Source organism: Mus caroli, chromosome 17 (genome assembly GCF_900094665.2).
Source record: "Mus caroli chromosome 17, CAROLI_EIJ_v1.1, whole genome shotgun sequence".
NCBI classification, from domain to species: Eukaryota; Metazoa; Chordata; class Mammalia; order Rodentia; family Muridae; genus Mus; species Mus caroli.
Window position 1 is genome coordinate 53714101 of NC_034586.1, and position 10852 is coordinate 53724952.

A 10852-nucleotide genomic window follows, 5' to 3' on the forward strand; every position below is an offset into this window, starting at 1 on the left:
AAAAAACCAAAAAAAAAAAAAAAAAGAACCTTGGGGTCAGGGTGCGTGTGTAGTCCGCTCAAGGTTCTGGGTTTCATCCCCTGTGCTGGGTAAACAAATGAGGACACCACTGAGGATTGCACTTCAAGAAGGAAATGAGAACTTGTGGGCTGGAGTGTCCGGTGCTGCTGAGACTCATTACGAGGAGAAATGAGAATGTGGACCAGATTTGGAATCACGAGGCCTGTGGTGGTTTCCGAGAGTTCTCCTCTCTGGCATGAATGGATGCGATTGCATCATGGCAGCTTAAAAAGCTGGTAACAAATGAGGAACCTGAGAGATCCTGTACACAGCTGCCAGGTTTTATTTATCTTTTGTGGTGGAAAGGGTTGGACCCTCCTGCATGGTAAGTGCTGACCACTGAGTCACGCCCCCTCGGGGGAGATTCTAGGTGGGTGCTCCACCCTTGACCATGCCCCCAGTCCCTCACAGGGTTGGGGTGGGTGCTGTCCTGCTAATCCATCATCCATTCTCTTTTTAATCTAATTTTTATGCCGAGACAGTGTCTGACTAACTTTCCCTGGCTATCCTTGAACTTTTCATCCTCTTGTGTTTCTTCCCGAGTAGCTGGGATGTCAGGCATGTGACACAGGACCCGGTTAGAAAATGGCTATCCTTAGAGGTCTTTTATGTGGAGAGACAGTGTTCCTCATTGTTACCCACAGTGGGTAGAGGCCTCTCTGCACTGCGCGAGACTGGAACTTCAACAGAATCTGGGTGCAGTGTGACTCTGTAACCCCTGAGCTGGGAAGGTACAGCCAGGAGGCTCTCTAGAGCTCAGTGGTGCCTGGATAGTAATGGACAGTCTCCCCCTCAAAAGCTGGGCAGACCACTACACCTTTAATCCCAGCACTTGGGAGGTAGAGGCAGGTGGATCTCTGATTTTTGAGGCCAGCCTGGTTGACAGAGTGAGCTCCAGCCCAGCCTGGGCTGCGTACTGAGACCCTGTGTCAAAAAACAAACAACAAACAAACAAAACAGAAAACAAAGAAGTAAGGTAGAGAATGAAAGGAAGGAAAAGTCACATAAACCTCAGACCTCTGACTCTATCTTCACAGGTGAGCACATTGCACGCTCATGTGCACACACACACACACACACACACTGGGGGTATGTGGGTGGGCTGGAGCCTAGGACCTTATTCAAGCTAGGAAACTCTCTCTAGTAAGTTCTATCCCCAGCAAAGTGACCATGTTCTGAAAAATGTGTGTCACCAATCATTCTTTTATTATTTCTTTCAAGCTTGGTCTTGTTGTAGCTGAGGCTGGCGTCTAGCTTGCTACATAGTTGAGGGTGACCCTGAACTCCTAACCCTCCAGTCTGCCGCCTCCAGAGCCCCACCAGGCAGGTTTAACTGGGGCACAGATTGGAGCCCAGGGCCTCCTGCGTGCAAGGTCACATAGAGCAAGAGCCCTTTAAACACCATTTCATACAGAGACTGCTGATGTGAGGCTGGGATCTAGCGAATCTTCTCAGCCAGGGCGGGAGGAAGGGGGTCTGTAGAGAGGAACCGGAAGCATGTGACGGTCAGGCTCCCACATTTCCGGCATTCATTTATGCCACAGGGACATTGTACCATACTGTCATTCAAGAGTGGGGAAGAATGCTGAGACGACTTTGTAGGCTCAGACTTGCCTCCTGCCCCACAAACCCACAAGAAGGGCTGTGCCTTTCTTTCTTTCCTTCTTTCTTTCTTTCTTTCTTTCTTTCTTTCTTTCTTTCTTTCTTTCTTTCTTATTATATATAAGTACACTGTAGCTGTCTTCAGACACACCAGAAGAGGGAGTCAGATCTCATTATAGATGGTTGTGAGCCATCATGTGGTTGGGATTTGAACTCAGGACCTTTGGAAGAGCAGTCAGTGCTCTTAACCCCTGAGCCATCTCTCCAGCCCCGGTCTGTGCCTTTCTTAAGTGTCAGCGTTCAGGGAGCCACATAGCTGCCAGGGTAGAGCACTGCAGAGAGCCCTGGGGTCTAAGGTAATGGGACAGCCTCCTCTGACTGGAACAGGGCTGGAGATATGTTGCACAGAGATATGTTTGCACAAGTGAGAAATGCCTCAGCAAACTCTCTGAACACTGCTGCAAGATCTTTTAATGCCCTCCATCTGCGCCCCCATTGGTCCCAAGAAAGCATCTCTTCTAAACAGCAGTTCCTGATTGGCTGGCATTGTCTGCACCAGCAATCCTTGCTCTCTCAGGCAGTCCTCAATTAGGTCTTCCTGCAGGAGATACTTTGTGGCTGCCCAGTCCGTGCATTAACATAGAGGCTGCCCCTGCTGTTCCTGCTACATAGCCACCCTTTTGTTTTTAGTCTAGTGAGAGCTGGGGTGCCATTGCCTCGATATTGTTGACCCCACCTCGGAGATTCCCAGTATACTGGACTGTGCCTGTCTTAGGTTGTCCTGTCTTCCAGGATCTTACCAGCCCTCAAAGAGCTACCACTCCGGAGGCATGCCACACAAGGGGGAGATGAGGAACAACCTAGAGGGTGGTCTTATGGATCTCTGCCATCCAGGCTTTGACCACTTCCTTGGGAAGCTACAATTGGGATTTTCGAGAGCCATCAGCACTTGGAGGGTTGCCTTATTTATGGAACACTGCCTGGAGATAGCCTGTGTGGGACACTTAAACAAAATAGTTATTAGTATGACAATTCCTCCCATCATAGCGTAAGTGGCTACCTATGAGGGGGCAAACGGCCTCTTAATATTGTCCCATTAAAGAGACAGCCACCCTTTAGGAGAGTAAGGGGGCATATTGTTCATAATGGGGTCATATAGAAATCTAGTGGGATCCCTGTTAACATAAGGAATAATATTGGGGGCTGGTGAGATGGCTCAGTGGGTAAGAGCACCCGACTGCTCTTCCGAAGGTCCAGAGTTCAGGTCCCAGCAACCACATGGTGGCTCACAACCATCCGCAGCGAGATCTGGCGCCCTCTTCTGGAGTGTCTGAAGACAGCTACAGTGTACTTACATATAATAAATAAATAAAAAAAAAAAAAAAAAAAAAAAAAAAAAAAAAAAAAAAAGGAATAATATTGGAAGCATCATGAGAGGTAAACCACCACATACCAAGTGTGAGGTTAGATGATAATATTGGGTAGTCCTTGGCAAACTTTACTCCTCTCCATCACACAGACCCATCTGCTTTGACATGACCGAGGAGGCAGACACGGCAAAGTGTGGCCACAGCTTTTGCTACAAGTGTATTCATCAGAGCTTGGAGGACAATAATAGATGTCCCAAGTGTAACTATGCTGTGGACAGTATTGACCATCTCTATCTTAATTTCTTGGTGAATGAGCTCATTCTCAAACAGAAGCAAAGATCTGAGAAAAAGAGGTTCAAATTGGGCCACTCAGTGAGTAGCACCAATGGGCATAGGTGGCAAAATTTTCAAGATTTGATGGGAGATGATCAAGATAACACTGATTCGGCCAATGTCAGCCTCATGTTGGAATTATTAGTGAAGGCTAGCAGTGCTCCCAAGGGATAGGAAGTCCCATGAAAGGGGGCATTTGAGGGACCCTTGGACAGCAGCGCTAGATGAAGGCTTGAAGCCTGATGGCTGGAGGGCTGGAGCAGAGGCGCTCTCATCCTCATCACTAAAATCAACCTGTTTGTCTGGAGAAAGTGGGATGAGGTCAGTTATGGAAAGGTGAATGTTAGCCTGATCCTGGCAGTGTTTGTTATGGGCAGCCACCACTTCCTCTGGGGGAGAATTCTTAAGACTGGAGATGACTGCAAGGAGGATCAGGACAAAGAATAAGGGAGGGATAATCCCAAACTGTACCTCAAGCTTTCATCAATGGACAGATCATGGAAACACAAACTAAACAGAGACACAGTAAATCTAACAGAAGTTATGAACCAAATGGATTTAACAGATATCTATAGAACATTGCATCATCAATCAACAGAATATACCTTCTTCTCAGCACCTCATGGTACCTTCTCCAAAACTGACCATATAATCAGTCACAGAATAGTCCGCAACAGATACAAGAAGACGGAATTATTCCATGCATCCTATCAGATCACCACAGACTAAGGCTGGTCTATAAAACAACAAAAGCAGCAGAAAGTTTACATACACATGGAGACTGAACAACATTCTACTCAATGATAACTTGGTCATGGAAGAAATACAGAAAGAAATTAAACACTTTTTAGAATTTAATGAAAATGAAGCCACAACATACCCAAACTTATGGGACACAATGAAAGCAGTGCTAAGAGGAAAACTCATAGCTCTGAGTGCCTCCAAAAAGAAACTGGAGCGAGCATAAACTAGCAGCTTGACAGCACATCTTAAAGCTCTAGACCAGAAAGAAGCAAATTCACCTAAGAGGAGTAGATGGATGGAAATAATCAAACTCAGGGCTGTAATCAACCAAATAGTAACAATAAGAACTATGCAAAGAATCAACAAAATCAGGAGCTGGTTCTTTGAGAAAATCAACAAGATAGATAAACCATTAGCCAGAGTAACCAGAGGGTGCAGAGACAGTATCCAAATCAACACAATCAGAAATAAAAGGGGAGACTGTACTGGCTGGTTTTGTGTCAACTTGACACAGGCTGGAATTATCACAGAGAAAGGAGCTTCAGGTGAGGAAATGCCTTCATGAGATCCAACTGTAAGGCATTTTCTCTATTAGTGATGAAGGGGGAAAGGCCCCTTGTGGGTGGTGCCATCTCTGGCCTGGTAGTCTTGGGTTCTATAAGAAAGCAAGCTGAGCAAGCCAGGGGAAGCAAGCCAGTAAAAAACATTCCTCCATGGCCTCTGCATCAGCTCCTGCTTCCTGATCTGATTGAATTCCAGTCCTGACACACACATTTACAGACACAGACAAAGACACAGACATACACAAAGAGAAACACACTCGTACACACACAGACACACACACACACACACACACACACACTCTCTCTCTCACAATGCCACAAAAGTTTCAGCAAAGTGTAGTTCCCAGACTTTTTCTTCCGACTAATCTCTTGGTACATAGCCCAGGCTGCCTACAAATTCATGACCCTCCTGCCCCTGTCCCCTGAGTTCTGAGATGGCAGCCATGCACCATCATGACTCAACCCCCAGTGTATTAAGCACCCTTCCTGTCTATACACAAGTGCCTTATGCCTTGTCCTCAAGCAGAATCCTGCCTTTACTGTCACAGCCACAAATGGGGTTTCATTCTCTTTAGCTTTAACGCTTTAGCAGCTTTTCTGTGTAACCCTGGATAGCCTGGGACTCTCGAGGTAGACAAGGCTGGCTTTAAGCTCACAGAGCTCCTTCTGCCTCAGCTTCTTGACTGCTGGATTAAAGTTGTACACCACTATGGCACTAGCATGGGTTAGCTTTAACATTTTCCTAATGGCAGATTAAGTGCAAAATACCCCTGAACTTGCAATATATTGCTTAGTGTTTTCTGGGAGTTTGGACATTGTTGAGCCACATTTGAACACATAGAGACTTCTGGGGACAAAATATACCAGCTAGAGCTTTTCACCTTATATAGGTCAGTAGATCTCAACCTGTGGGTCATGCCCACTTCAAGTCACAGGGGTTTCATATCAGATATCCTGTACATCATATATTTACATTATAATTCATAACGGTAGCAAAATTACAGTTAGGAAGCAGGAACAAAACTAATTTTATGGCTGGGGGGTCACCACAACATGAGGAACTGTGTTAAAGGGTCTCAGTGTTAGGGAGGTTGAGAACCACTGGCCTAGGTCGCTCTTTCTCTCTCACCTCTGCCCCTCTTTTGCCTGAGGTGCAACTTATATTTATGCACGATTTATACTACAATTGAGCAACTTGTAAGACTCCCCAGAAAGCTGGCTAAGGGTGGCACAGGCCTGTGATCCCAGCACTCAAGAATCTGATGCAGGAGGACAGTTAATTCAGGGCAAGCCTGGGCAATCAGGGCTTCATATCAGAAGTAAGCACAGATGTGTTCTCTGTAGCATTGAGCATCCATCACCATGATGACTTTTGAATTATTTCAGATCTCTCTTAGTCAGGGTGACTATGGCTGTGATGAGACACCATGACCAAAGCAACACGGGGAGGAAAGGGTTTATTTGGCATCTATTTTCCACATCATAGTCCATCACTGAAAGAAGCCAGGACAGGAACTCAAACAGAGCAGGAACCTGGAGGCAAGAACTGATGCAGAGGCCATGGAGGGTGTTGCTTACAGACTTGCTCCTCATGGCTTGCACAGCCTGTTTTCTTATAGAACCCAGGACCACCAGCCCAGGGATGGCCCCACCCAAAGTGGGCTGGGCCCTCCCACATCAATCTCTAAGTAAGAAAATAACCTACAGGCTTGCTAACAGCCTGATCTTATGGCGCGGTTTTCTCAGCTGAGGCTCTCCCCTCCCAGATGACTCTAACTTGTGTCAGGTTGACATAAAACTAACCAGGACAAAATCCTTTATTTCTTTCCCATTTTCTCCTGGTGACTATGAATCAGCTATGTGTCCCTGTAGAGCTGCCTGCTCAGATACTTTTTATAAAGGCTTTAGATGCTATGTGACCTGTGTCTTTCCTGTCACTGCTTGAGTACAATGATGCATGTGGCATCAGCTGTCAGGATTTCCTGGCTAGATGGAATTGCTGCTCATGGGTATAGCCCCTGCCTAGAATCCCCAGTGAGAGCGGCTGGGGGAGTGGCTTGGGTGGAGCCCCTGCCTAGAATCCCCAGTGAGAGCGGCTGGGGGAGTGGCTTGCGTGGAGCCCCTGCCTAGAGTTCCCAGTGAGAGCGGTTGGGGGAGTGGCTTGCGTGGACCTAGAATCCCCAGTGAGAGCGACTGGGGGAGTGACTTGGGTGGAACCCCTTCCTAGAAACCCCAGTGATAGGGGCTGGGGGAGTGTCGATTGGGTGGAGCCTCTGCCTAGAATCCCCAGTGAGAGGGTCTGGGGGAGTGTCTTGCGTGGAGCCCCTGCCTAGAATCCCCAGTGACAAAAAAAAAAAAAAAAAAAAAAAAAGTTTTAGAATCCCCAGTGATAGCAGCTGGGGGAGTGGCTTGGGTGGAGCCGCTGCCTCGAGTCCCCAAGGAGAGCGGCTGGGGGAGTGGCTTGGGTGGAGCCCCTGCATAGAGTTCCCAGTGAGAGCGGCTAGGGGCGTGGCTTGGGTGGAGCCCCTGCCTAGAGTCCCCAGTGAGAGTCTGGGAGAGTGTCTGAGTGAGGACAAGGAAGCTCTGGGTTATTTTCCTGGTACCACAGAAAAAATGGGTATAAGCATTGTAAGAAAGCAGGCAAAAAATTTCTTTTATTGAGAGTGTGGAAGCAGAGAGGAGTTGGTTGTAAGGAAGGGTTAGGCAATGCAGTAGTCAGTTAAGCTCAGAATAGTTTATCTTGATGTCATATGTCAGCTTATTCCTACAGTGAGATATGTCAGTGTAGGGTTCTAAGAAAGTTAACTCATGTGTGGTCGTGCTTTTGTGTGTGTGTGTGTGTGTGTGTGTGTGTGTGTGTGATTGAGATGCAATTATTTGTTGTTGAAATATTTAATCCCAATCTTTGTTATTTCTACCCTGCCTTTGACCCAGATAAAAGACACACAACCTTCATACTTACAATAAGCCTTAATCAGCACTAGAGCTGGGCAGATATCTACCCTCTATGCTATTATGTCTACTTCCCAGCCAATAATCTCATTATATGATTTGCCATGTTTTGTCTGGGCTGCTCTTAACTTCAATTAGCCAACCCACATGGGCATTATTTTAAGATTCTTACCCAATAGTGGCTTCTCCTCTCTCCTTCTTGTCCCACCTTGTGGTTCTCTTCCAATCCCAAGCCCAGGTACCCTAAACCCTGCCTATGTCTTTTCTGCCCAGCTAGTAGCTATTGGCTTCTTTATTCACCAATCAGGGATAACTTGAGGGGCGAGGTCACATAGCATCACCTGGGTCTATAGGTGGTCTCGGGGAACAATCAGTATTTAACATAGCAAAAGACCAAACCTTAACATTTATTTGTGTGTTTAGAGGCAAATATAAGGGCCTTGGCAGATCTGGATCAGATATTTGTACGGGTCAATGCGGCACACCCTCCTGATTCTCTGGGAAGTCATGTGCGGAAACATGGTTTTCTAGAACTCATTGTTAAAGAATTTTTGAGTGATAGTTCTGCTAACTCTGGCTGGAAAGAGAGAGAATTGTGGGAGGAAAGGGGAAGATCCTGCAGAGAGAAGGAATGCGTGTTTTGCTCTGAACAAATCAGAAAAGTTGGAAGAAAATCCAGAAACGGTGTTAAACTTGTCAGAAATTTTGGAGTGCAGACATCAACATGATGCCTTGGTGGGGGATATAGTGCCTCCCATGTGGCTTTTTTTTTTAAAAGATTTATTTATTACTATATATAAGTACACTGTAGCTGTCTTCAGACACACCAGAAGAGGGAGTCAGATCTCATTATGGATGGTTGTGAGCCACCATGTGGTTTCTGGGATTTGAACTCAGGACCTTCAGAAGAGCAGTTGGTGTTCTTAACCGCTGAGCCATCTCTCTAGCCCCACTGTGTGGCTTTTAAAAACTTAAATGTTTGTATATGTGTAACTACAGTCATCTGACATTTGGCAAAGATGCAAAAACAAACAAACAAACAAACAAAAGGACAACAACAAAAAAACAGAAAACAGCTGGGCATGGTGGCACACGCCTTTAATCCCAGCACTAGGGAGGCAGAGGCAGGCAGATTTCTGAGTTCCAGGCCAGCCTTGTCTACAAAGTGAGTTCCAGGACAGCCAGGGCTACACAGAGAAACCCTGTCTCGAAAAACCAAAAGAAAAGAAGAGAAAAGAAAAGAAAAGAAAGGGAAAGACAAGACAAGGAAAGGAAAGGAAAGAAAAGAAAAGAAAAGAAAAGAAAAGAAAAGAAAAGAAAAGAAAAGAAAAGAAAAGCATGCTAGGGATCTAAACAGAAAATTCTCAGCACAGGAGGTAAAAATGGCCAAGAAATACCGCAAAAATTAGCATTTTGGGAAATCCAAATCAAAACAACTTTGACATTTCCTCTTACCTCAGTCAGAAAGGCAAATGCAATAACAGATAGCAGATGTTGGAGAGGATGTGGGAAAAGGCAGTCCCCATTCACTATTGGTGGGACAAACTGGTACAGACACTTGAGAAGTCATTGTGGAGACTTCTCAAAAAGCTAAAAATAAATTAACAATACAACCCAGTTTCATCACAGTAACAGATAGGTACTGTCTCCTATGGAGCAGTGCTAAAATCGAGTCAGAAAGCAGTGGGTTACCCCTACAGCAGTCATGATGCTATTGCTGCACTGGGGACATCTTGCCTGGCAGGTTGGCATTGTAGCATGCAGGATTCACAGCTGGGTAAGACCATTGATTTCTTATACAAAATGTGTGCTGTTTTCAGCAATAACGTCTTTAACTATCTACTTTTGGTGGGCCATCGAGAGTACAGGCTTGTATTATTTTTGGGGTCCTTTTGGGGCCTTCTTGGTCAACAGCTCACAGGGAAGTGTCTCACACCCAGCACGGAGATTTTTATTTACAAACCTATGCTAGTTGGAAGGCCCTGGGTTGAAATTTTTGTTTCTTAGCTTGTGAGAAGGTTTGATCAGATTTTAGGGTTGAAGTGAGGTGGGGGCCACTTTGTTTTCTGACCTCTGCCCTTCCTAGTGATGGGATTACAAGCATCACCATCATCTGTAGGTAAAGGAATAGGTTGTTTTTATCTTCTAGGAATTAACAGGCAAGAGTGTGAAAGTCAAGCAAAGCCAGGGTTTATTCATAATGAAAGTCACGAGCAGGAGGCAAAGTACTTAGAGATGGCAGGCATCTGGGGTCACATTCCTGGGTGAGGTCTGGAGCTTTCATGTGGGTCTGAAGAATTTAGTGTGTGGGTGAAGGGGTGAATATGGCCAGCTTTGTTCCCGCTCTGGATTGGCCAGCTTGAACAAGGGCAACAGGGTTGATCTGTAAACGGAAGTTCAGGACCACATGTTAATCAAGGCAGTCCTGAACATGTCTGGGCAAATCTCCAGAAAGAGACCATGCCCTGGAAATAGCCTGTGAGGTCTGGTACTGGGGAAGAACCAGGAAGTGAGGCATCCTCTAAGATCTTGGGACATGGCAATTAAGCTCTGTCTACCTAGATCCCCTCTCTCTTACTGTGTGCCTAGCAAGAGAAAACTGGCTGGCTCAAATGGTTCTTCCACTAGAGTGCAGAAGTGTCAGCTCCTTGAGTTAGAAGCTGGTGGTCATGTATCTGGGGTCTGCCCCATGGTCTGTGTTTTAGTTTTACTTGTTTTTGCTTTTTTGAGACAGGATCTCCCTATGTATCCTTGAGTGTCCTGGAAGTCATGGAGGTCCTCCTGAATCCTGGGATTAAAGTTCTGTTCCCCAGGGACTTTTAACGATGCTTATACTTGACTAGCTCTCAATGCTCAACTAACCAACCAAACAACTAACCAACCAAACAACCCAGTCAGCAACCAAAGAACCAAATAACCAAACAAAAACTCAATCAATAATCAACCAACCAACCAACCAACCACTAAATCAACAACCAAACAACGAAAGGGGGCAGAGGGCAGGTGGATCTCTGTTCTAGGACAGCCTGGTCTACATAGTGAGGTCCAGGACAGCCATGATTGCACAGTGAGACCTTGCATTTTTTCAAAGCTATGTTTTTACCTGTCTCAAAAGAAACAAGCATTTAAAGTAATTCCAAGTAATTTAAAGTAATTGCTAGTTACTGTCCTAATTTGTCACTCGACAGTACTCTGTTCCCCTGAATAAGACCCTGAGCTCATGCCACA